This window comes from Lutra lutra, chromosome 1 (genome assembly GCF_902655055.1).
Source record: "Lutra lutra chromosome 1, mLutLut1.2, whole genome shotgun sequence".
Classification (NCBI taxonomy): domain Eukaryota; kingdom Metazoa; phylum Chordata; class Mammalia; order Carnivora; family Mustelidae; genus Lutra; species Lutra lutra.
The window spans coordinates 68,910,577-68,933,053 of NC_062278.1; the positions used below are offsets into that span (position 1 = coordinate 68,910,577).

Genomic DNA, 22,477 nt, shown 5'->3' on the forward strand with positions numbered 1-22,477 from the left:
CCCCTTTCTAAAGGGCTTTAATCAGTTGTGGGTCTCTGCAGAACCCCCTCTGGTTTTGCCAGTGATCGGTTCTGGGGTGTCAGCTGACGTAAGTCCCAGGGGTATCTCCTTAACTGCTTGCATCACTGCTTGACATGAGAGACTCCATGTGGTTCTCAACAGAGCCTGTCTCCTTCCAGACCTTATTCTGTGAGTTTACGTATTCTCTTCAGATTTCCTTGTATATGCTGAGCTGTGTAGATGTGTTACCTACGTGGGATACCTACACAGCAGATACGCACTGGATCTGTGACGCCACCACTCACACGCTGTCTCATTCATTTTTAACTCGTAGAATCTGGAGGTTTGTCCACATCCACAGCTAAGCCTGTCTACCTCTTTGTCTTCCTTCCTCCCTTCCTTTCTTTTTTCTTTTCCTTGTTTTTTTTTTTTAACGTTCTATTTTTAAGCAATCTTTATACCCAATGTGGGGCTCAAACTCACAACCCTGAGATCAAAATTCACATGCTCTCCTGATTGAGCCAGCCAAGTGTCCCCCTCTTCCTTTTTAAAGGCAGAATCATGTTCCATTGTATGAAAAACTGTAATTTTCCAACCATTGCCCTATGGGCAAACATTTCGATTTTCAGACATTTGTATTTATTCCTTTTGCCGCTTTGCACCTGTGAATGAGCGTTTTTTGAGAATAGAGACCCAGAATACAAATTCCCGGGGTGAAGAGTATTAGTTAATTAATTTTTTTTTTGCCAATCGAAATGGTGAGACATGCCGTATCATTTTTAAATTTGTATTTCTTTCCATCCAGCTTTTCCAAGCATATATATATATATATATATACATACACACACACACACACATTTAAATAAAATTTTAGAGTCATGCAATGCATGGCTCTGTATCTTTTTTTAGTTTTTCACATTAAGTCACATTAAAAATGTTCACATTTTCTTTTCTGGGTCATTGCATTGTCTTCAAAAGCTCAGTTTCAGGAGTTCTATCTTACTGAACTATTGCAGATCACCTGGAGTTTTTTTTTGTTTTTTTTTTTAGTATTTTACTTATTTATTTGAGAGAGAGCATGAGTGGGGTGAGGGGTAGAAGGAGAAGCAGACTCCCCGCTGAGCAAGGAGCCCAATATGGGGGAATGCAGGAGACTTGATCCCTGGACTCCAGGATCATGACCTGAGCCAAAAGCAGATGCTTAACCAACTGAGGCACCCAGGTGCGCCCACCTGAAATATTTTTTATCTTCATTTATTTATGTCCTTAATCTCCAATGACCTGGGGAATGACAAGTAATGGAAAAGAAAGGAAAGCAGAATCAACACCTTGTGCAGCGGTCTGTCCAATAAAAGAAGCAAATTCAAATCCGAATTAGATGTTTGCTGAGGAGCTCATCCCATAGGTGTTTGAGGAGGTGCCGAGGTAAATATCAGCGTGGGCTCTTGTTCTGTAGAGAAACTGATGCCTGTATGTTAAATATGAAGAAGCTTCGCCTGCTTCACGTGTTCCGTTGTGGAAAGTGCCGGGCTTGTTTGTCCTTGTTTGGAGGGATGGGTTATGATTCTCCCAGAGTTTTCCACAGCAGGGAGAACATCCAGGAGGCGGTGTGGTGTGAAGGATACCATGTGGAACTGGGAGTCTGGAGAGTTGGCCTCAGGTTCCACCTCTTCCCCAGACTGCCCCGTAAACCTGAAGAAAACGTTCAACTTCTTGGTTTCCTGGAGTGTGTGTGGTGAGAATGACCAGGGTTTGAGTGGGTTTGGACAGCCCGGTAGAGGGTGGACTAGCAGTTAGAGGCCAATTCTAGCTCAATATTAATGAGTGAAAATAAGCACCACCTAAAAACAGGAGAGTATCATAAAAAATAAATATTCGGTTGTTTTTCCCCAGTTCCTGGTACACAGCTCCTAACACCCTGGGAATCTCCAGAGTGCTAAGAACGTCTTTTATATGGTAATGACTGTGGGGTGGGGAGGGGGGTAAGTGGCTTCCGGATGGATGGCCGCTGGTTGCCTGAAAGGCCAGAGCACCATTGGAGGGTTGGACTTTCAGCCCCACCCTCTGACCTCCAGGGAGGGGAGAGAGGCCAGAGGTTGAGATCAGTCACCAAGGGTCAATTGTGACTCAGTCTGGAACCTTAAAAAAGGGGGGGGGGGTGCTCAGAGGGTTCAGAGGACTTTCAGACTGGCAGCATGTCAGGGTGCTAGGAAGGCAGCATGCCTGGAGAGAGCATGGAAACCCTGTGCCCTTGCCCGATGCATTCCTTCCATTGGGCTGTTCTTGAGTTTTAGTCTTTATAATAAATCTACAGTAACAGCAAGTAAAGTGTTTTCCAGTTTTGTGAGCTGTTGGAGCACATTATCAAAGCAGAAAGGGGTAAGCGTTTTTCGAGGAACACCCCCCCCTCCCTGTCTTGGTAGCCAGGTCTGACAAAAGTGGGTAATTTGGGGACCTGGTGCTTGTAACTGACAACTCAAGTGGGGGCAGTCTTTGGGACTGAGCCCTTCTGCCCGTGTAGTCTGATACTAACTCAGAGTAGTCAGTGCTGGAATTGAATTGAATTGTAGGACACCCAGCTGGTGTCCACAGAGTTGAAAAATTAGTTGGCTTGAGGAAAAAACTACACTTTTGGTGTCAGAAGCCTTGTGAATAAAAACAGCTGAGCTGTACGCTTCCAGTCTTAAGAAATGTTCTGATACCTAGTCAGCCAGCTCTGGGCCAGGCTTTGTCCAGCACTGGAGACAGGCTTGTGAACAGACCCCGTTGCTTACAGTCAGTCACAGGAGACAGCCAGAATTTCAGCGTGATTATTTGATTATGTAAGGATAGCCCTAAGACGTGTCATGAAGGAGAACAGGGTGACTTGAGAGTGTCAGACAGGATCTGATCTAGACAGGAGTTCAGGGGTAGCTCCCTGAGAAAATGATCTTGGAGCTGGGATCTGAGGGCCAGTCATGAGTTAGCTAGGTGGGAAAGGTGGAGGTGGTATAGGAAAGAACATTAGGGTTCAAAGCTGATGGCCAAGAAAGAATTTTTGAGACGTCTTTGGTGCAAAAAGGTGATTTTATTAAAGCACAGGGACAGGACATGTGGCAGAAAGAGCCGCACTGGGGTCATGAGGAGTGGCCCATTATATACTTTCAAGTTGGGAGGGGGTTAGGGATAGCATAAAGCTCAAAGGAATTTGAAGGCAAGGTTTCCAGGACCTTAGGAGGTCATATGCTTGGGGCGTGGTTGCCAACATGTATCTTGGGGAATAGAGATGAAGATTCCGAAAGAAAATTTATATGTTAAAGTGGGCTTACAGAATCCTGGGGCAGTGGGGGGAGGGGAGAGATGGTGGGTTAGGATTGCCTGTTGCCCTTAGCAAAGTGTCAACATCAAGGCAGTTGAGTCCCTAGAAGAATGTCACTCTGCCTGTTTCAAGGACTTGTCAGTGGGCTATAAGTAGTAAGGAAATTTAATAATTTTTCTTCTGCCTCTGTTTCCCCTGGGACAGAAGAAAGATGGCAAGGTGCCCGCTGGGGGAAGGCAGAAAGGATGAATTGCTGGTGGGTGTGGTGAGCCTCTCCCCTATTCATTCATGCATTCATCTGTCCATTCATTCAGTCATCCAACAAACCTTGACTGATCACCTGGTCTGGGCCAAGTACTGTTCTTGGTACTGAGGACAGAAGAGTTAGGAGCAAGACTGACAAAGTCTCAAGCCTCATCACTCCTGCTGTGTAACAAGTCATTCCCAAACTTGGTGACTTAAAACTGCTGTCATTTTACTGTTATCCTTGTGATCTGGAGGTGGACAGGGCCTGCTTGTATTTATCACTTGGGTCCCACACAGTTATTCAGGCACTGGCCAGTCTGGAATCACCCAAATGTTCCCTCATTCACATGTCTGAAACCTGGGCTGGGAAGCCTCGGACAGTTGGGGCTGCTTGGGCATCCCTGTCTCTGGGTGGCCTCTCATGCGGGATTTCTAGTGTGATCACTTCAGGGCTCCAAAGCAAGTGACCTAAGAAAGACCAAGCCAGGTAGAATCTCATGGACTCTTCCAAACTGGTCTCCGAGGTCACACAGCATCATTTCTGTCCCATTCTATTAAGGTAGTCCTGAGGCCTACTCATGGGACCCAGAACCCCCTCTTGATGGAAGATGGGACAGAAGATTTGTAGATGTGCTCTAGAACCACTATACCCTCATGCTCTGTTCTCCCTAGCTTTTCACACTTGGCTTATTTTTTTTTTAAAGATGTATTTATTTAGGGGTGCTTGGGTGGCTCAGTGGGTTAAAGCCTCTGCCTTCGGCTCAGGTCATGATCCCAGGGTCCTGGGATCGAGCCCCACATCGGGCTCTCTGCTCCGCAGGAAGCCTGCTTCCCCCACCCCTCTCTGCCTGCTTCTCTGCCTGCTTGTGATCTCTGTCTGTCAAATAAATAAAATCTTAAAAAAAAAAAGGGGGAGAGAGAGAGAATCTTGAATCAAGCAGGCTCCATGCTGAATAGGGAGCCTGACACAGGGCTTCATCTCACAACCCTGAGATCATGATCAAGCCGAGACCAAGAGTCAGACACTTAACCAGTGGGTCACCCAGACAGCCTTCATCCTTGGCTTTAAACTTACCTGCGTGCCTGAGCTCACCAGAGCCCTCCAGAAGAGATAGTCTTTTGGCTTGCGTCCTAGCTCCAGCATGCCCCTTGGGGGTCCCACCTTCCTCCTCTGCCCCAAATAGCTCCAGAAAGGTATAGTTTTCTTTATCTCTGGCTCTTTCTTGCGGGGAGGGGTGTTGGTGCCCCTCATGGACTGGCACTCCAAGCATTTGCCAAGCTGACTTTCCTCCTAATTGGGTCATTGGAGGACATATGTGGACACAGACACCAAGGCCCCCAGAGCAAGGCACTTTTGTGGGGCTAAGAGATGGCTAGGATGACTGGAGGGCTATAGTGTGGGGCTGAGGTGCACCTGGACTAACACTGGGGCCTTGGAGGCCACGGGCAGGGTTTGGTCAGCCTCCTAAGGGCATTAGAGGAAACTGCTAAAAGCCCAAAGTTTTGATCATCACCTGCTAGGGGGATTATAGAAGACACTATGATCTCACTTATATGTGGAATCTTAAAAGAAAAAAAAATGAGATCATAGATATGGAGAAACAGATAAGTGGTTGCCAGGTGGGGATGGGCAACAGGGGTGAAGGAGGTCAAAAGGTACAAACTTAAGGTTATAAAATCATTAAGTCATGGAGATGCTTAGAGTGGATCTTAAAAGTTCTCATATCAGAAAATAATTGTAATTATGTGTGGTGATGAATGTTAACTATGGTGAGGAACGTTAACTGGGCTTATTGTGGTGATCCTTTTGTAATATGTGCAAATACCAAATCATTACGTCTTCTGTCTGAAACTAATATAATGTTATATATAAATTATACAACAGACCTCTGGGAAGAACAAGATTTTGCAAACAAGATTTTAAAGTAACCAGTTAGAATGATTTGTTTTGCTTATCGAAGACTTTCAGGTGTGTTGCTAATTTCAGAAGAGGAAGCATCAGTCTTGATCTGGTTAAGCACGTTATAATAACGTCAGTGATTCCGCAGTCTGGGGTTAATTATCACCGAGTTGGTGGGCGGAGCCGATCTTCTGTAGCCAACAGGGCCCACAACACTGTCAGTGGAACCACCGTCTGCAGCAAACATTCCTACCATCGTGAGGTCCCGTAACACCCAACTGATAGTGCGACAGTCACTGATGAATAGTGGCCAGTGGATAACCAGGAAGCTTTGGAAGATGACTATTACAGGATAGCTCTTTGCTCTTTTTAGTAGACATACTCAGAATCTCAAGTTAGAAACTCAATTTTATGAGGACAATACAGAATAAGTATTTGTTCATTTAGCTTAAGTTTGTGGAAACTGATGTGTAAACAAAGACTGGCCACCCCAGTGCTTGGCATTCTCAGAATCACAGGTGTGAACAGCTTCTTCCCCCACGTTTCTCATTAAGTACCACTGACCTTGTTTTTTTGTTTTGTTTTTATTTTTGTTTTAAGAATGCCTAGTGGTTTACAGGTAAGCATGGCCCCCTCTGGAAGACTTGAAAGGGCCTACCATCTACCAAGTGACATCTTTGTTTCAAGGTCTCTGCCTCTCCCAGCTTCAAGTTAGGTTTCAAGGTAAGTACCGTATTCCCAATGACAGAGTGATTTAAAGATGCAAATGACCAGAACTCTCCTGAAAATGTTGCTTGGTAATAAGTTTATGGGGCTAGCCCCAATCTGTGCATGTGAATATTCCTAGAAAACTCTTGCTCCAAAGCAAAAAGAAATTAAGCATTTTTGAGCTATTATGACTTGGGTGGTTTTTTTTTTTTTTTTAAAGATTTTTATTTATTTATTTGACAGAGAGAGATGACAAGTAGGCAGAGAGGCAGGCAGAGAGAGGAAGGGAAGCAGGCTCCCTGCTGAGGAGAGAGCCTGATGCGGGGCTTAATCCCAGGACCCCGGGATCATGACCTGAGCCGAAGGCAGAGGCTTTAACCCACTGAGCCACCCAGGTGCCCCAACTTGGGTGTTTTTATATATTATTTTGTTTAATACTTATCAAAAGCCTGTATATACAGAGAAGCATTAGGATTTATGTTAAGCTGCTGTAACAAATTCCTAAATTGCAATGGCTTGGCACAATAGATTATTTTTCCTATGTAAAAGCAATCCAGCTTGGCTCCAAGACAGTGGTATTGAGGTGGGGGTTCATGAAAGAGGTGGGACCTCTCCTCCATATAGAGATTTGGGGACCCAGGCTGCTGGAAACTCAGTCTTCTGTGGTATGCTGCTCCCACATGGGCTTTTTTTTCCTTTGGATGATTTTATTAACACTGCACATTTTTGTTTCCTCAACATTAAGTTATATCCCATTTTCTTTGCTTTCCAGTTTTATTGAGATATAATTGACATAGAGCACTGTACTAAGGCGTGCAACATAAAGATTTGGTATATGTCTTTATTGTGAAATGATCATAAGTTTGGTTAACATCCATCTCCTTACAAGCTTACGATATTTTTTCTTGTGATGAGAACTTTCAAGATTTACTTCTTTTTTTTTTTTTAAGATTTTATGTATTTATTTGACACAGAAAGAGAGAAAGCTTATAACAAACAAGCAAAGGGGAGCAGCAGAGAGAGAGGGAGAAGCAGACTGCCCACTGAACAGGGAGCCCGATGTGGGGCTTGATCCCAGGACCCTGGGATCATGACCTGAGCGGAAGGCAGCTGGTGAACTGACTGAGCCAACCCCGGGACCCCTCCAGATTTACTCTCTCAGCACCTTTCAAATATACAATAGAATATTGTTAACTATGGTCATTGTGCTATCCATTACATCCCCAGGACTTATTAATCTCATAACCAGAAGTTCATACCTTTTGACCACCTTCACCCATTTCCCCTAATCCCCACCCCTGCCTCTGACAGCCGCCAAACTCTTCTCTCTATGAGTTTGGCTTTTTTAGATGTCACATATAAGTGAGATCATACATTATTTGTTTTTCCCTGACTTGTTTCACTTAGCGTAATGCCTTCAAGGGGCATCCATGTTGTTGCAAGTGATAGGATTTCCTTCTTTTTTTAATGACTGAATAATATCTCATTATATATATATATATTCCACACTTTCTTTATGTGTTTATCTGTCGATGGACACTTAAGTTGTTTCCGTGCTTTAGCTATTATAAATAATGCTGTCATGAACGTGGGGTACAGATATCTCTTCAAGATACTGTTTTTGTTTCCTCCAGACTATACCCAGAAGTGGGATTACTGGATCATAGAGTAGTTCTATTTTTAATTTTTTTGAGGGACTTCCATACAGTTTTCCACAGTGGCTGCACCAGTTTGCATTCCCTCCAACAGTACACAAGCGTTCCTCTTCTCTGTATTCTCACCAACACTTGCTACCTCTTGTAATATAGCCATTGTCTTGATGATAGCTGTTCTAATAGATGTGAAGTAATACCTCATTGTGTTTTTTAATTGTATTTTTTATTTCTCTGGAGGTCAGTAATGTTGAGCATCTTTATGTACCTGTTGGCCATTTGTACATCTTTGGAAAAATGTTTATGCAGTTCCTCTGCACAATTTTTTCTTAATCAAATTGGGTTTGTTTTTGTTTGTTTGTTCTTGCTGTCGAGTTGTATGAGTTCTTTATATATTTTGGATATTTTATTCTTTTTGATGAAATTGTAAATGGGATTGTTTTCTTAATTTCACTTTCTGAGAATTTGTTATTCGTATATAGGAATGCAACTGATTTTCTTACATAGATTTTGTATCTGCAATTTTATTCAATTCATTTATTAGGTCTGACAGCTTTTTGGTGGTTAGGTTGTTATCCCTGCAAATAGAAGTAGTGTGTAGTGTTACTTCTTGCATTCTCATTTGGATATCATTCATTTCATTATCTTACCTAATTGCTGTGGGTAGGGTTTCTAGTACTATATTGAATAAAAGTGAAAGTGGGCATCCTTGTCTTGTTCTGGTCTAAGAGGAAAAGCTCTCAGCTTCTCACCGTTGTGTATGATGAATACCATTGACTTTGAGGCATTATTTAATTACGGCTTTAACCTAAGCTGAATCAAAGTTTTGGAGCTTAGAACAGTGTTAGTCCCTGCTTTACTAGAAGGGAGTTTGGACTAATAGCAATTCAGATTCCTTCCCAAGCTAAATGTCTGATTGTGTGTGACAGTGCTCTTAGCTCTGTTTTTGTAGAGTTTGCAAGTGCAAGTGAGTTTGCACTTTGCAAAATGCAAGTGCAAAGGAACACCCCCCCGCCCAAAAAAAGTTTTGAGAGCTTGAACCAGAGAATCCTTGGATTTCAGGTACATGGAGCATTGCCAGCAGGTAACTATCCACCTTGACCATCTCCTTGAGCAGGAGGGCTCGTTCTGTACTGACACGGAGGCTGCCAACCTTCCACTGAACCATCCAGAAGTTTTCTAAAACATATTTTAAGGGCATGGAGTTCCTGCCCTGGGCGCTGGCAGTGATGGTCCACAGGGGACCTGAAACTCTGTGCCTCATCATGAGCGAGTCATGGGATGAGCTGGCATTGAGCACTGGATATGGTCAAAGCTTTGTAGGCAAGTGTGCTTCGAGCCTGAAAAAGGCCTCGTTGGGCAAAACACCTTGATCTGTAGCATACATCAGTGCCCCCATTCACGTGTCTATCCAGAACAAAACCCCGTTTCTGTGTAGTATTGTTAACCTGGAAAACACAGATTTCAGAAAGCAAAGGGGGCTGTGGCAAACTGCACTCTCGGGGGGCCTGATTCACATTGCTGGGATTTGCAGGCCCTCCGAAGCTCTTTTTATTTTTTTTTGTCTATAAAATTTGGCTTTTACCATGCAAACCTTTATTGTACATACGTATTTCTCATTTTACAGCCCTGCCCATTGAATGTTTTGTGCTTTCTTGACAGCATAACAAACTTTTAAAGGAAGTTTTTTTTTTTTTAAAGATTTTATTTATTTGATGCACAGAGAGAGAGAGAGAGAGAGAGCATAGCAGGGGGAGCAGCAGGCAGAGGGAGAAGGAGAAATAGGCCCACCAAGCAGGGAGCCCGATGTGGGGCTCAAGCCCAGGACCCTGGAATCATGACCTGAGCTGAAGGCAGACGCTTAATGACTGAGCCACCCAGGTATCCTTCAAATAAAATCTTAAAAAAAAGGAAATGTAGGGACACCTGGGTGGCTCAGTTGGTTAAGCCGCTGCCTTCGGCTCAGGTCATGATCCCGGCGTCCTGGGATCGAGTCCCACATCGGGCTCCTTGCTCAGCGGGAGCCTGCTTCTCCATCTGCCTCTGCCTGCCACCCTGTCTGCCTGTGCTCACTCTGACAAATAAATAAATAAAATCTTTAAAAAAAAAAAAAAAGGAAATGTATCTGGCTTTTTGTTTGTTTGTTTTATAAAGATTTTGTTTATTTATTAGAACGAGCAGGGGGAGGGGCAGAGAGAGAGAAGCAGACTCCCGCACTGAGCAGGGAGCCTGATAAGGGGCTCAATCCCAGAACCCTGGGATCATGACCTGAGCCGAAGGCAGAGGCTTAACCGACTGAGCCACCCAGGCACCCCTATAACAGACTTTTAATTGACACAGTTTGCTTGCAAAATAAATAAATCAGCTATATTTTGGGGTACCTGCATGGCTCAGTGAGTTAAAGCCTCTGCCTTCAGCTCAGGTCATAATCCCCGGGTCCTGGGATTGAGCCCCGCATCAGGCTCTGTGTTCCATCGGGGAGCCTGCTTCTCTTCCGATCTCTGTCTGCCTGCCTCTCTGCCTACTTGTGATCTCTGTCTATCAAATAAATAAATAAAATCTTTAAAAAAAAAAAGAATCAGATGTATTTTTTTAAGTGGCTTTGTGATGAGTAAATCGTGCCAACTGCATGTTCTTCCTTTTTTTTGTTGAGGTACTTATAGCTGCTCTTGACATTCTAAGTCAGAATAAGCCAATTTCAGATGTCGCTGCCACTGCAACTTTAAGAAGGAACTAAGTGGTGAAGCTGGATGGAACCCAGGCCTCTCCCACAGTGTCGGAAAGAGACCACTAAGAAGTACGTAAGATTGGAGATCCTGGCTTGACGAATTAGTTATTTCAGTCTTTTCCGGTCCTGAGAAGTGATCAGACCCCTTGACAAGTTTATCCTTTGTTGAGCTCGGGAAAAAACCTCAAAGGAGAGAGTGGCAGGAAAGTAGAGTTCAGAAGTGGGGGGTGAGGTCTTTAATATTTCAAGGATAAAAAGTACTAAATCTGTAGATTATCTGCCTAGATCCTTTCTGGAAAGAAATGGTAGGTAAATAATTCATGTTGCATATTTAAACACATAAAATATGGAACAAACGGTCTTGTTGGTAGGACACATGCCACATGAGGGTGCCGCTCTGCTGTTTGTCACTGCGAATTATACCTGAGTGTACCAACACTGGTGTTTCTTAAACATAGAATTAGGACCGTATGTGCTTTGACTGCTAAATCTGAAAAGTCCTGGTACTGTCATTATTTTTTAGAATAATCGTGTGTGTTGTCAAATCTTCTCCAGTTGTGGGTTATTACGGATACCCCCTCACTCCTTGTTTGTAACAGAACTCTGATTCTGTGCAGGCCTCCACCATCTCCCTTCCTCCATGGACCTCTGCCAGGAAGGAAGTGAGCCCCAGTTGGTTTCACTCCATCGTGGTGGTCCATTCTCGGTGCCGGTGATGTGTTTGCGCACGGGCTCGTGACACCGTCCTGCCAGTTAGCCGTTAGGGGAGGTCTGCTGGAGGGTTTCTGGGAAGGCCTTCCTTGCTTCCAGTAAGCATGCACAGGATTGTCCCTTTCCCATCTGCAGATTGCCCAAGGTGACGTGATGCCCGAGAGCGTGGCCACCATCTTAAATCCCTAAGGGGAAGTCATCCTAGGGATGGAACAAGGACAGGATGGCAGAGTCCAGAGATGGAAAGGTGCTGGCTTCCTGATGATGCTTCTGGGGCCCTGAATTAACTAACCTTGGAGCCGCCCTTCCTCACACTCTGACTCATCATATGAGAATATGACTGAGTCTCTTTGTGTTCAAGAGGGTTTTCTGTTACCTGCAGCCAAGCCATCTTCACAGATGAATAAATAATTTAAGATAAAATAAAAAATAAAGCTCAAAAAGAACTAAGGTTATCACAACTGTGACTCATCTCTATCGTATCTAAGGTGACATTTTAGAGTATGTGAGGAAATTTTTCTGCCTAGTGCAGTTTGTCATGAATTGGCTTATGTTTATTCATCACTGCCTACAGAGGCAGCCGCCATGAAGAGGACTGATGTCATCTAGGGCTCATGGCAGGTTCTAGTTAGGATATGGGTTTGACTGCTTTAACAGAAGTGAAATAACAATGATTTTAAAAGGTTGTGAGATTGTTTTTTCTCTCCCAAAACAGTTTGGGCTGGTAGACAGTCAAGGAAATGGGTAGTCTGCCCCATGAGGCCATCCAGGGTTCTTCTCTGATATGCACTAGGATGTTTTCTCCATGGGTGTCAAGAAATCTGGCTTAGCTCTCCACCAGTGATTTAGAGCATGGGAAACAGCAAAGGAGGAAGGTCAGAATGAGATGGGGCAGACAGCCTCCTTTTGACCCAGAATTGCTTCTAATACTTCCAATCACAACTCATTGGCCCAGATTTGATCATATGGCAACAGCTGGTTGCAAGGGACTCTGGAGAATATCCTTTCTAGCTGGGTGGCCGTGTATCCAGCTAAAACCCAGAGGATTCCCTTAGGAAGAAAAAAGAGCAAATAGACAGCGGGAGACAGAGATATCTGCCACATAGTGTGTCCTCTGCAGGAGGGAGGCAGCACGGAACAAGGAGAGCAGGCTGGGTGCCTCTCTGATTGTGAAGCAAGGATTTGAGTCACCAGAGCCAGTCTCCCGGAGCAGCCTGGAGCCTTTACCAGTTCTCACCTGCTCTGGCCTCTCTCCTAGTCAACTAAAAGACTTGAATCAGGTGATATTTAAAACCTTGCCCAACTCTGACCTTCTCTGGCAGGTTCCCACAGGCATGCTGCTTCTAGAGTGGGGGCAGAGATGAAGGGGAAGCAGGGTCAGTACCTCATATGTGGGTTGTGAGTATTAAAACCATGAGAGAAGTCACTGCTGACTCACTTGGCTTTTAGGAGCCAGGTACTGTGCTGGGTCCCGTACACCTGCTAACCTCACTAACCCTAACCCAACATGTGACGTGGAGCCTGTGGTTGTTCCCATTTCATAGATGGGGAAACTGTGGCTCCATAAGGGTTTAAGAAAGGCTTGAGCCCCAGCGAACTGATCCCTGAGCCCACATGCTTAACTGCGTGTTGTGGGAAGGGCTGGGACATGACGTGGGATTTGTGGGGTGTGGCCTGATCATAGCGAACCGTGCAAGGAAGGCCAAAGAGCTTTGGGCTTGATGCTAGCCTTTATCCAGGGCCAGTTTGGGGATCGATCTGTAGCATTGGATGGCCTCCCACACCATTACCCCAGAGCCAGGAGATGGCTACTGCCACTTCTGTCACATCTAGGCAGGACGTTGTCATGGGTTATATCACCTTTTCACTACCCCAGGGGAGAAGACAGGCTGTTCTTTAGGAGAGAGTACCCTGGTGAGAAAGGAGCCCTGGGAAGGTCAGCCGTGGGGCAATGTACGGAATGTTCAAGGGGAGACACACCACGTACTCTCTTGGCATCCTTTAAGCTGTTGCCCCTGTGCAAGGAGCACAGAGGCCTCTGGCCTGCTCCTGTCCTCCCAAAAGAGGCTGGGGCTAGGAAGACACAGAGCCCTTGCTCCAGAAAATGAGGGTCATTTTCAGGAAGTCGGCCTGTCCCTTAAGCTGGCACTGATTGGTGGCAGGGATCCTGGGATGACATCCTCCTGCTCCAACCTGGAAGTCAGTGGCTCTGTTCCCAGAGGGGCCTCCAGGGAGGGAGTAGGCATCAGTGCATGTATTTTCTGGTGCACTTGGTGATAGGCCTCCTTGGGGTCATCAGGGAGGTTGGCCTGGGCAGGGGGAGTGAGACCCTTGCCCCTGGGTAGCTAGCTTTTCCCCGGGGAACAGCAGCCCACTTCTCTACTGTGGCTCCTGACACAAACAGCACCCCCCCTTCCTCATTACCCCCCAGCAGTCAATACAGTCTCACTTGGTGCTGTCTCTTTGGTTCATTCTGTTTTCCTAAAATGCAATTATAAATACACCAGCTCCAGTCTGCTATTCAAGGCTGAGCTCTAGCTGAGCCTCTTCAAGAGAGCTATCCTCCCTCTCTGGGCCTAGGTGGGTCTCCTCCCTATCTCGCTCCTGCTTATGCCTCGTGGCACTGCTTTCATGTGGTGTAATGGTCCTTTCACTCGTGGTCCCACTGACCAGACTGTGAGCATCCTTTATTTTTTTTTAACTTATACTTTCAAACATTCACGAGAGCAGAGAGGATCATACAAGACATCCTCAAGAATCCATCAACTAGTTGTCAGTTTTGCCAGCAGTTGTCAGCCTTTTGCCACTCTCGATTTATTAATTCCCCTTCCTGCCCCCCCTGCTGAATATTTTAAAGCATTTCCTAGATCTTGTGTGATTCTCCCATATATACTTTTGAACATTTCAGCTGTGAGCTTCAAGATGGCGGAACTGCATCCTGAATCCTGTGTTCTGTGCCCACTCAGTGTGGATGATGCCCGACACATACTGATCTTAAGAAAAGAAATAATGTTTGTTTGTTTTTAATTTCATTTATTTATTTGACAGAGATCACAAGTAGGCAGAGAGGCAGGCAGAGAGAGAGAGAGATGAGGAAGCAGGCTCCCTGCTGAGCAGAAAACCCGATGCGGGGCTCGATCCCAGGACCCTGAGATCATGACCTGAGCCGAAGAAAGAGGCTTTAACCCACTGAGCCACCCAGGCGCCCCAGAAATAATGTTGCTTGAATCGACTGACTGACTAAGGGTGTGAATTGGTTTCAGCCTTTAGAACTGAGCATGCATCCTAGCTGGAATTTGAGTAACTGGAATGTGTGTAACTGCTAGGAACCCACAGCCTCCTTAGTGTCTGCCCTGCTGCCTGGGAGTTTCTAAGAGGTTCTGAAATCTGTCCATCAGTCCTCAGACTTTTAAGGTTGGTTTATTTTGAGACAAGCATCTTTGATTTTGCAATTAAACTCTACGTTGAGGTGACATTGGATAGAGAGGACTGTTATGACGTAGCTTTTACCTTTGCTTGGTTCATATTTAGTTCACAATTATAGCCTTGGGGTTTTTAAAAAAATTAGAACAACATATTTACTTAGGCCAAGGTGATTAAGACCCAAAAAATCAAAGTATAGAATACATCTAAAGTGTTTTCTTTAATAACATCTTTCTATTCCTGGTAAAAGCATTTTAACTACACAAGTAAGAGATAATTAAATACATATTTTTCTTCTAAGCAGTTGTGGTCACGTTTAGAACCCTAAATTCTGTACACTTTGAAGGAGACCCTGAGACTAGAGTCATTAGACATGGCATTTCCCACTCTTAAGAGGTAAAAATCAGGCCAGGCCTTGGGCTTTTGGAAATCTCTGGGGGTAGAATGTCGTTTGTAAAAACACCTTTAACATGTTCCCTTTTCCTCTTAATTCAGAAATGGTACTTACCATAATGGGAAGAACCTATCAACTAGTCCTTTATCAAAATTGTATTCTAAAATATTTCCTTTCACCACTCAAATCTACTGTAAAGTTAAAGTTGGCTGGGTTTTCTATTTGTTTTATTTTTTACTGTTTCATCAGGAATTCGGAGTAATAATTCTATTTCTGGATTTAAGATATTTTTACTGTATGGGTTTAGCTCTGGGACTAAGGCTATGCCCAGTAGACATCTGATGACTACCAGTTCAGCCTGGAACATAAAACAGTTGTTTCTACAGTTGTATTTATAGGAGTTGGATTGGGTTGTGATGCCATATTGTGTCTAGAGTGCCTTTTCTTTGGAAGGTGGTGGGCCTTGAGAGATGTCAGAGGACAAAGAGATGTGAGTGCCATGCTGAAGTAGGTCATAGTCCCAGCCTCTCATCCAGCGGCTGTCGCGGTGATTTCCCACACACATTATTTTCTGGGCTGTGAGGGAGCAGGCTTTGGGGCTTCTGCTGTGGACCCAGAGACCTAGGGTCTCTGGCTGTCACTTGGCATGACTTGGACAAGTGTGATAGAGTGTCTGGAGGAGCGTGCGCACAGAGCGCCCATGGAAGTTGCAGGAAGATCCCTGGAGGGAACCCACAACTACATGACTTCTTGAGTGCTGCACGAGAATGGACTCTGTGGAGAATAGGCCAGAGCTTGGGCCACAGAGACAGAGCCCATTGGTTGGTAAACCTCATCTTCTTAGGATGGGGCCCGACAGAAGCTGACACAGATGTTCCAGGCTGGAAAAACCTGTCGCGGTGGCTGGGGCCACCATGGATGAGTCAGCCAAGGGAAGACTTGCCATGCCGGGGGAGGCAGGAACGAGGCTGCAAACGTGGCTTCCTGCCCCAACGGCTGGGGCTGGCAAGTAGAGACATGGCCAGTGGCCAGGATTTGGAAGAAGAACCACAGCGTGGGGAAGAAGCAGTAGCCTGGGGGAAAGGGCAAGTCTTTGTGTTTAGATGATGGTGCAGGGATCTGTATGATTCCTCCAGAGCTGGGAAAGCACAGGAAGCATGCCTGCTGCCTCTGTGGTGCTCTCCCCTGCCTTCCTGCTCTCTCATACACTGATTCCCACTCTCGTTTAAAGATCGAGACCCTGGGCTCAGACAAATGAAGTTAGTTGTCAGAGGAGCACACAGAAACTAAGCAGCAGAGCAGGGAGCTGGCCCAGATCTGTCGGCCTCTGGAGCTGCCTCTTTGTCACCATGTCAGGGCTCCTCTCCACCTCTTGCAGTGAGGAGGTGTGTCTGCTGAAGACATCTTTTCTCTGACCCGTGCACCCCATGTCCCACTGTGGGACCTACTCTTGGGCACTCACACACACCCATTGGGATCCTAGCTCCAGCTGCAAACACAAATGTCTTCAAATCCATGTGTATTTTAAATACCATGTTTATCTAGCCATTAAGAAAAAAATTTAAGAACAAAGCATGACCTCCTTTCCAAGTTTTCTAGGAAAATAGGCTCCAGAAGAAAGCGTGTGTGTGTGTTTCCTGGGCCCTGAGGTCACCACCCACTCCAGGCTGTGAGCACAGCTCCAGGGCTGTGATCACACCAGGTCCGTCCCTAGCACAAGTGGAAATAATGAGACTCTGACCACATCCCTGCCATTTGGTGTTTGGTGGTACCAAAGCAGGGCCAGAAAGTGGAGGGTGCAGAAATCCTGAGAGTATTAAGGGGAAAAGGTTGGGTGTTCCCAGACTGAAGCCCATGTGAGATGAAAAACTACAGACATGTAGAGATGTCAGTAGCCCAAAAACTAGAAGCAGTCAGGCAGGTACACGGTCCCCGCCATCTGGTTAACCCAACACATCCCCAGTATTTTAAATCTGGAGCTAAATATAGCTCCTTTCCAAAAAAGCACTTAGCTTATTAAGGAACGTAGAAAAGTAGAGCTTTGCCTGTGCTTTCTGCAGAGGGTGGTATGGAGCTCCAGATCCTGACTTAGGAATTCCTAGTAAAGATGTAAGCCACTTCCACTTTGTTATATCAGTTAGCTTTCATTTTGTAGCAAACTCCTAAACTTATTGGCTTTAAACAGCAACCATTACACTTGCTTGTTATCTGTGGTTTGGCCACGCAGTTCTTTTAAGTCTGGGCTGACTTTCCTGGTCCCCATCTGCTGGTGGCATGACCGGGCTGGAATGGTCTGGGATGGCATTGCTCACACGTGTGGTGATGGGCAGACTGGTTAATGAGAGCCTCAGCAGGGACTGCTTGCTTTGGCTCCGTGTGGTCTCCCATCCTTCGCCAGCTAGCTTGGGTGTCTTCCCATGGTGGTCTCAGTGTTCCAGAAGCAGCAGAGGAGGACAGGCTCCAATGCATAAGTATTTTTCAAGCCTCTGCTCAGCTACTGTTGTCCCCATAAGACAAGGTCAATACCTTGTCCAAACTTAGAGTCCATGTGGGAGGAAACTACACAGGCTCTGGATACAGAAAGACTACAGATCCGCCATGCTATAAGCCTGAGGTCTAACTCAGTAAGTAGTAGTTGTTTCCACCCCCACAGAAGACGACCCTGAACAGTCTTGTGGTTCATCCTTGTGTAAAAAGGCAGTGTCAGCTAAAACCATAGGCAGAGAACGTAGTCGTTGTTCTGGTGGCCTCACCTGCCAGTAAGTATGGTGGAAAATGCCCCAAGAGGCCGGAGGCAGGAAGCAGTTGAAGAGCCAGATGAGAAGAAAGATCCTCACCTCCCAAACCCAAACACAGAGCAACCAAGTGGCAGGTCTGGTCTCTGACATACTGAAGCAAAAGACACCGCTGGGCTTAGAAGTCAGAGGTGGGTGACTTCCCAGAGGCAGCAAGATTGTTTCCCATGCCCCGAGGGGGACAGAGGCTGAAGATAGCACTTGAGCTGGAGAGGGAGAGGTGAGCAATAACATGTGAATCTTCAGTATTTGCCTACCTGGAGAAACCTACAAACAGGTGAAGAAACTCTTCCTGTCTCCCAGGAGGAGGGAAGAAGTGGCAAAGAGAACTGAGAGAAGATGAGGAGGGAATAATGCTAGTAACAACCATTGTCTTTTGAATGTCTGTCATATGCTAGGGATGGTATGTAGACTTTTAGTCCTCACAGCATCCTGCGGTGACTAGCTCCAATTTACAGATGAGGAAACTGAGTCTCAGAGAGGTTAAGGAACCTATGTCACTGAGCTCAATGTTCTGGCCCAGGCCTTTCTGCTTCCATAGGGCTGCTTCTGTCTTTTCCCCACCGTGCTGCTGATGTGGTCCACAAGAAAGCATCTTCAGGTAGCAAGGACTGCAGAGCTCTCCTAACAGGAGAGTTCTCAAGGACCCAAAAAGCCATCTCCCAGGCAGGAACACTGGAAAATGTTCATGATAAAGAAAAAGATGGCAGCCTCAGATGGTGGCAGGGTGACAGAAAGGTGAGGAAGGCATAAAGAAAAAACCCAGCACTTTTTTTCATCTGGAGTACAGAGATACCCCAAAGGAGGGTCACATGGGTGGCTCAGTTGGTTAAGCATCTGCTTTCAGCTGAGGGCATGATCCCAGGGTCCTGGGATCGAGCCCTGTGCCAGGCTCTTTGCTCAGCAGGGAGCCTACTTCTCCCTCTCCTTCTGCCACTCTTCCTGCTTGTGCTTACTCTCTCTGTCAAATAAATAAAATTTTTAAGAAAGAGAGATACCCCAAAGGAGACATATCCACTGAACCCCCTCCCCATTCTGCGATCCAGTCTCTACCCACACACTCCACTCAGTAAGGAGGTCATTGATGAAGTAGAATAAATTCAATCAAGAAAGGTAGGGGCGCCTGGGTGGCTCAGTGGTTTAAGCCTCTGCCTTCGGCTCAGGTCATGATCCCGGGGTCCTGGGATCGAGCTCCGCATCGGGCTTTCTCAGCAGGGAGCCTGCTTCTCTTCCTCTCTCTCTGCCTTCCTCTCTGCCTACTTGTGATCTCTCTCTGTCAAATAAATAAAAATCTTTAAAAAAAAAAAAAAAAAAGAATGACCTAGGTAATGAGAGGCTTCTGAAACCCAAAGGCTATCTAGCGAGGAGCTGTCAGCCATCTTCTAGTACCTAAGAAACTGGCACATGCCAAGAGCTAACTTGTTCTTTGTTGATCCACAGCTTGGAGCTAGAGTCAGCATGCAGACCTGTCGGGGAGACACCACAACAACATGGAAAAACCAACTGTAGAGGCACAGAGATCCTGTTTTGTATCTTGTCACCATGACTTCATAACCTGTGCTCTTGAGTTTTGGTTTTCTGCCTGCATATTAGAGATGCACATGTCTGCCCTGCAGAGCATGAATGAGGTTGTGTCAAGGACCCCGCATGGGGGCTGGTTTACACTGCGCTCTGTGAATGGAAACCTTGGGAATGATGGTTTTGAGCAGTTAGAAGTTCCTGTTCCCTAGAGAAGCAGAGCAAAAGTAGAAAGCTGCCAAGCGGGGGCGCCTGGGTGGCTCAGTGGGTTAAGCCTCTGCCTTCTGTTCAGGTCATGATCTCAGGATCCTGGGATCGAGCCCCACATCAGGCTCTCTGCTCAGCGGGATGCCTGCTTCCCCACTCTCTCTCTGCCTGCCTCTCTGCCTACTTGTGATTTCTGTCTGTCAAATAAATAAATAAAATCTTTAAAAAAAAAAAAGAAAGCTGCCAAGGGGAGGTGCGGGGGTAGCTGAGCATTGTTACTCTGCCCAAGTTGGGTATGTTTTGAAAGCACCGTGGCCAGTGTTCACAAGTGAATATTGTTGCCTTCCATGCTCATCCCCTGGGGAGCTGAGCCAGGCAGTAGAGGCTGTCTAGGGTGGAGGACAGAAACTGTGACTCCGGGAGGCTGGGTGGCTTGGTTGGTTAAGCATCTGCCTTCAGCTCAGTTCATGATCCCAGGGTCCTGGGATGGAGCCCCTTGTCAGGCTCCCTGCTCAGTGGGTCCTGCTTCTGCCTCTCCTCCGAGGTCCTGTTCTTTCTCTCTCTCTCTCTCAAATAAATGAATAAAATCTGAAAGAAAAAGAAAGAAGGAAAAGAAAAGAAAGCAACTCTGACCTGGATTTTACTTAGGTTGTTTGGTCCCTAGGGGGAGGTTTACTGTTGAGCCATCAGATGAGCATTACCAAGGACACCCCCAAGGTCAAGGTGGCCCAGAGCCACCCAGGTTTAGCATTTTGTATCTGGGATCGGGTTTATCAGCATCAAGGGTTCACCTTCATTGTCAGCACAGAAGGGTTGACCTACAGTGCCACTGTCTGGTGGACCCATGTTCTGTCTCAAACTGTGACCTCAGCCTCCTTGGGTGCTCAGTGTAGAAGCCATTGTCCCTCATCAAGCACAGAGTCTGCTGATCTGCTTTCAGATATGTGTGTGTCTTTTCAAACACTTCCAACTGGAGCTTATGAGGAATTGGAATTTTGGAAACAAAACATTTGTTTGGGATCCCAAATACATGAAGTCCTGGGTGGGAGGGTGGTATGCTATCTTGGCCAGGATGCTAGAGAGCTTGCCAGGCTTGCAAGTGCCCTCCCCAGGGCAAGGAGGGTGTCCACAGGAAGAGTCACAGGCCATCTTGGGACACTAGGCACTGGTCCCTGCTTAGGGGTGGTGACTGAAGGGACAGAAGCAGTGAGTATTTGAAGGTGTGAATTTGGGATCTGTTTGTCGACAGAGACGCTGGTGGCCAGTGTACAGGTGCCATTGTGAGGTACAAATACACTTTTGTTAGTCTTTCAGCAAATGTTCTCTATTTGTAGACAGTCTGACAAATCCCTTTAAAGGAATGCTTCTCAAACTCCCTTTCAGGGTCCTTCTGGGGTTAAGGACTGGGAAACAAGGGACTCTAAGGCTCCGGGTCCTGCTTCATTCCGTATAGATAGGTTTGAAAAAAAAAAAAAGATGATATAAGATAGAATTCTCATACCATCCAGTTCACCCAAAGTGCACAATTCAAAATCTCTTAAAGATTTATTTATTTACCTACTTATTTGAGAGTGCATGTGCATACACAGGGTGGGAAGGGGCAGAGGGAAAGGAGAGAATCCCAAGTGGACTCCACGCTGAGCTCAGAGCCTGCAGTGGGACTCGATCTCACGACGCTGAGATCAAGACCTGAGGTGAAATCAAGGGCCAGGCACTTACCCCACGGAGCCACCCAGGTGCCTCTGGTATACAGCCTCTGGTATATGTATTCACAAACTTGGGCAGCTCTAACCCTCACCATGTGAGCAAATGAGCTTTTGTCTGATTGTCTGTTGGGGCTCTGAAGGTGATTGTATTTGAAGGAGGAAAAGATGCCACTACTAAAATCAGGTCTGAAATTATTGTTGTCCTCATACTGTCACAGGTTGGACCTTTTCTGAGGAGAGAGTGGTCTTCAAGTTCTAGTTCAAGCCCCAGAGAGAACCAGGAGAGAAACTTGGCTGATAGGTTACACCGTCGAGCAGCCATTCAGTTTTCTCCCAGAAGGGCCTCATTCAGCATTTCTGAAATCCTTCTGCACAGCTCTAACATGGTGAAAGGAAATGAGAATGGTGAGAGGAAGACCAGTGGACACAGCAGAAATAGGGTCACCAGTCCAGATGGGAGAAGATCTTCAGTTAGCAGATGGGGCCACTGAGTGTAGAGACAGATCCCCTGGCATACTCCAGCCATCCCTAAAGGCATGACTGTGGGACACGTGGCAGGGATTGGCATTCAGGTGAATGATGAACATTTTTAAAAGACCAGAATTGGGGGCGCCTGGGTGGCTCAGTGGTTAAAGCCTCTGCCTTCAGCTCAGGTCATGATCTCAAGGTCCTGGGATCGAGTCCCGCATCGGGCTCTCTGCTCAGCAGGGAGCCTGCCTCCTCCTCCTCCTCTCTCTCTCTGCCTGCCTCTCTGCCTACTCATGATCTGTCAAATAAATTTAAAAAAAAAAGAAAATCTTTAAAAGACCAGAATTGTATCCGCAAAATATTCACCAGAAAACGCTGAAGGTGAGGAAGTTGCTTGTCAGAATGGGCTGAGCACGAGCTGGTCTGGAAAGACTTCATTGTCTAGCACTGGATGAGGCTCCTTACATTTTTCTTTGGAAAGGTCCTGCTGGGAAGTGTCTCTTTCTGTGTGGATGTCAGATAAACGAAGCATTCCGGAACCGGTCCCTTCTTAAGTTGAAGGGAGCATTCTCATTTGGGCTTGTCTGGGGGCAATGCCATAACCCACGATTGTTCTGCGACCAGGATTGACGCTCCCCTGCTGGAAGACCGGACTAATTGGATTCTTTTCAGTTGACAAACTCAGTTTTCCACCTCGGAACACATGTTTATTGCCTCTGTTTT

At 46.1% G+C, this 22,477-nt stretch overlaps 1 protein-coding gene across 11 annotated transcripts in view; it reads left to right on the forward strand.

Annotated features, from left to right (window-relative positions):
* PXYLP1 (2-phosphoxylose phosphatase 1) overlaps positions 1-22,477 on the forward strand; it is a 90,898-nt gene that overhangs the window by 34,765 nt on the left and 33,656 nt on the right. For 5 of the 11 annotated variants that reach the window (XM_047726307.1, XM_047726299.1, XM_047726381.1 and 2 more), the window contains 2 exons: positions 6,045-6,167; positions 10,458-10,601. The exons of 1 other annotated variant lie outside the window; for it this stretch is intronic. The gene's annotated coding sequence lies outside the window, so the exon portion shown is untranslated. Of the gene's footprint in view, positions 1-6,044; positions 6,168-10,457; positions 10,602-12,502; positions 12,524-22,477 lie in introns of those variants that run through there. 5 more of the 11 variants (XM_047726327.1, XM_047726346.1, XM_047726362.1 and 2 more) reach the window with 5 other exon arrangements.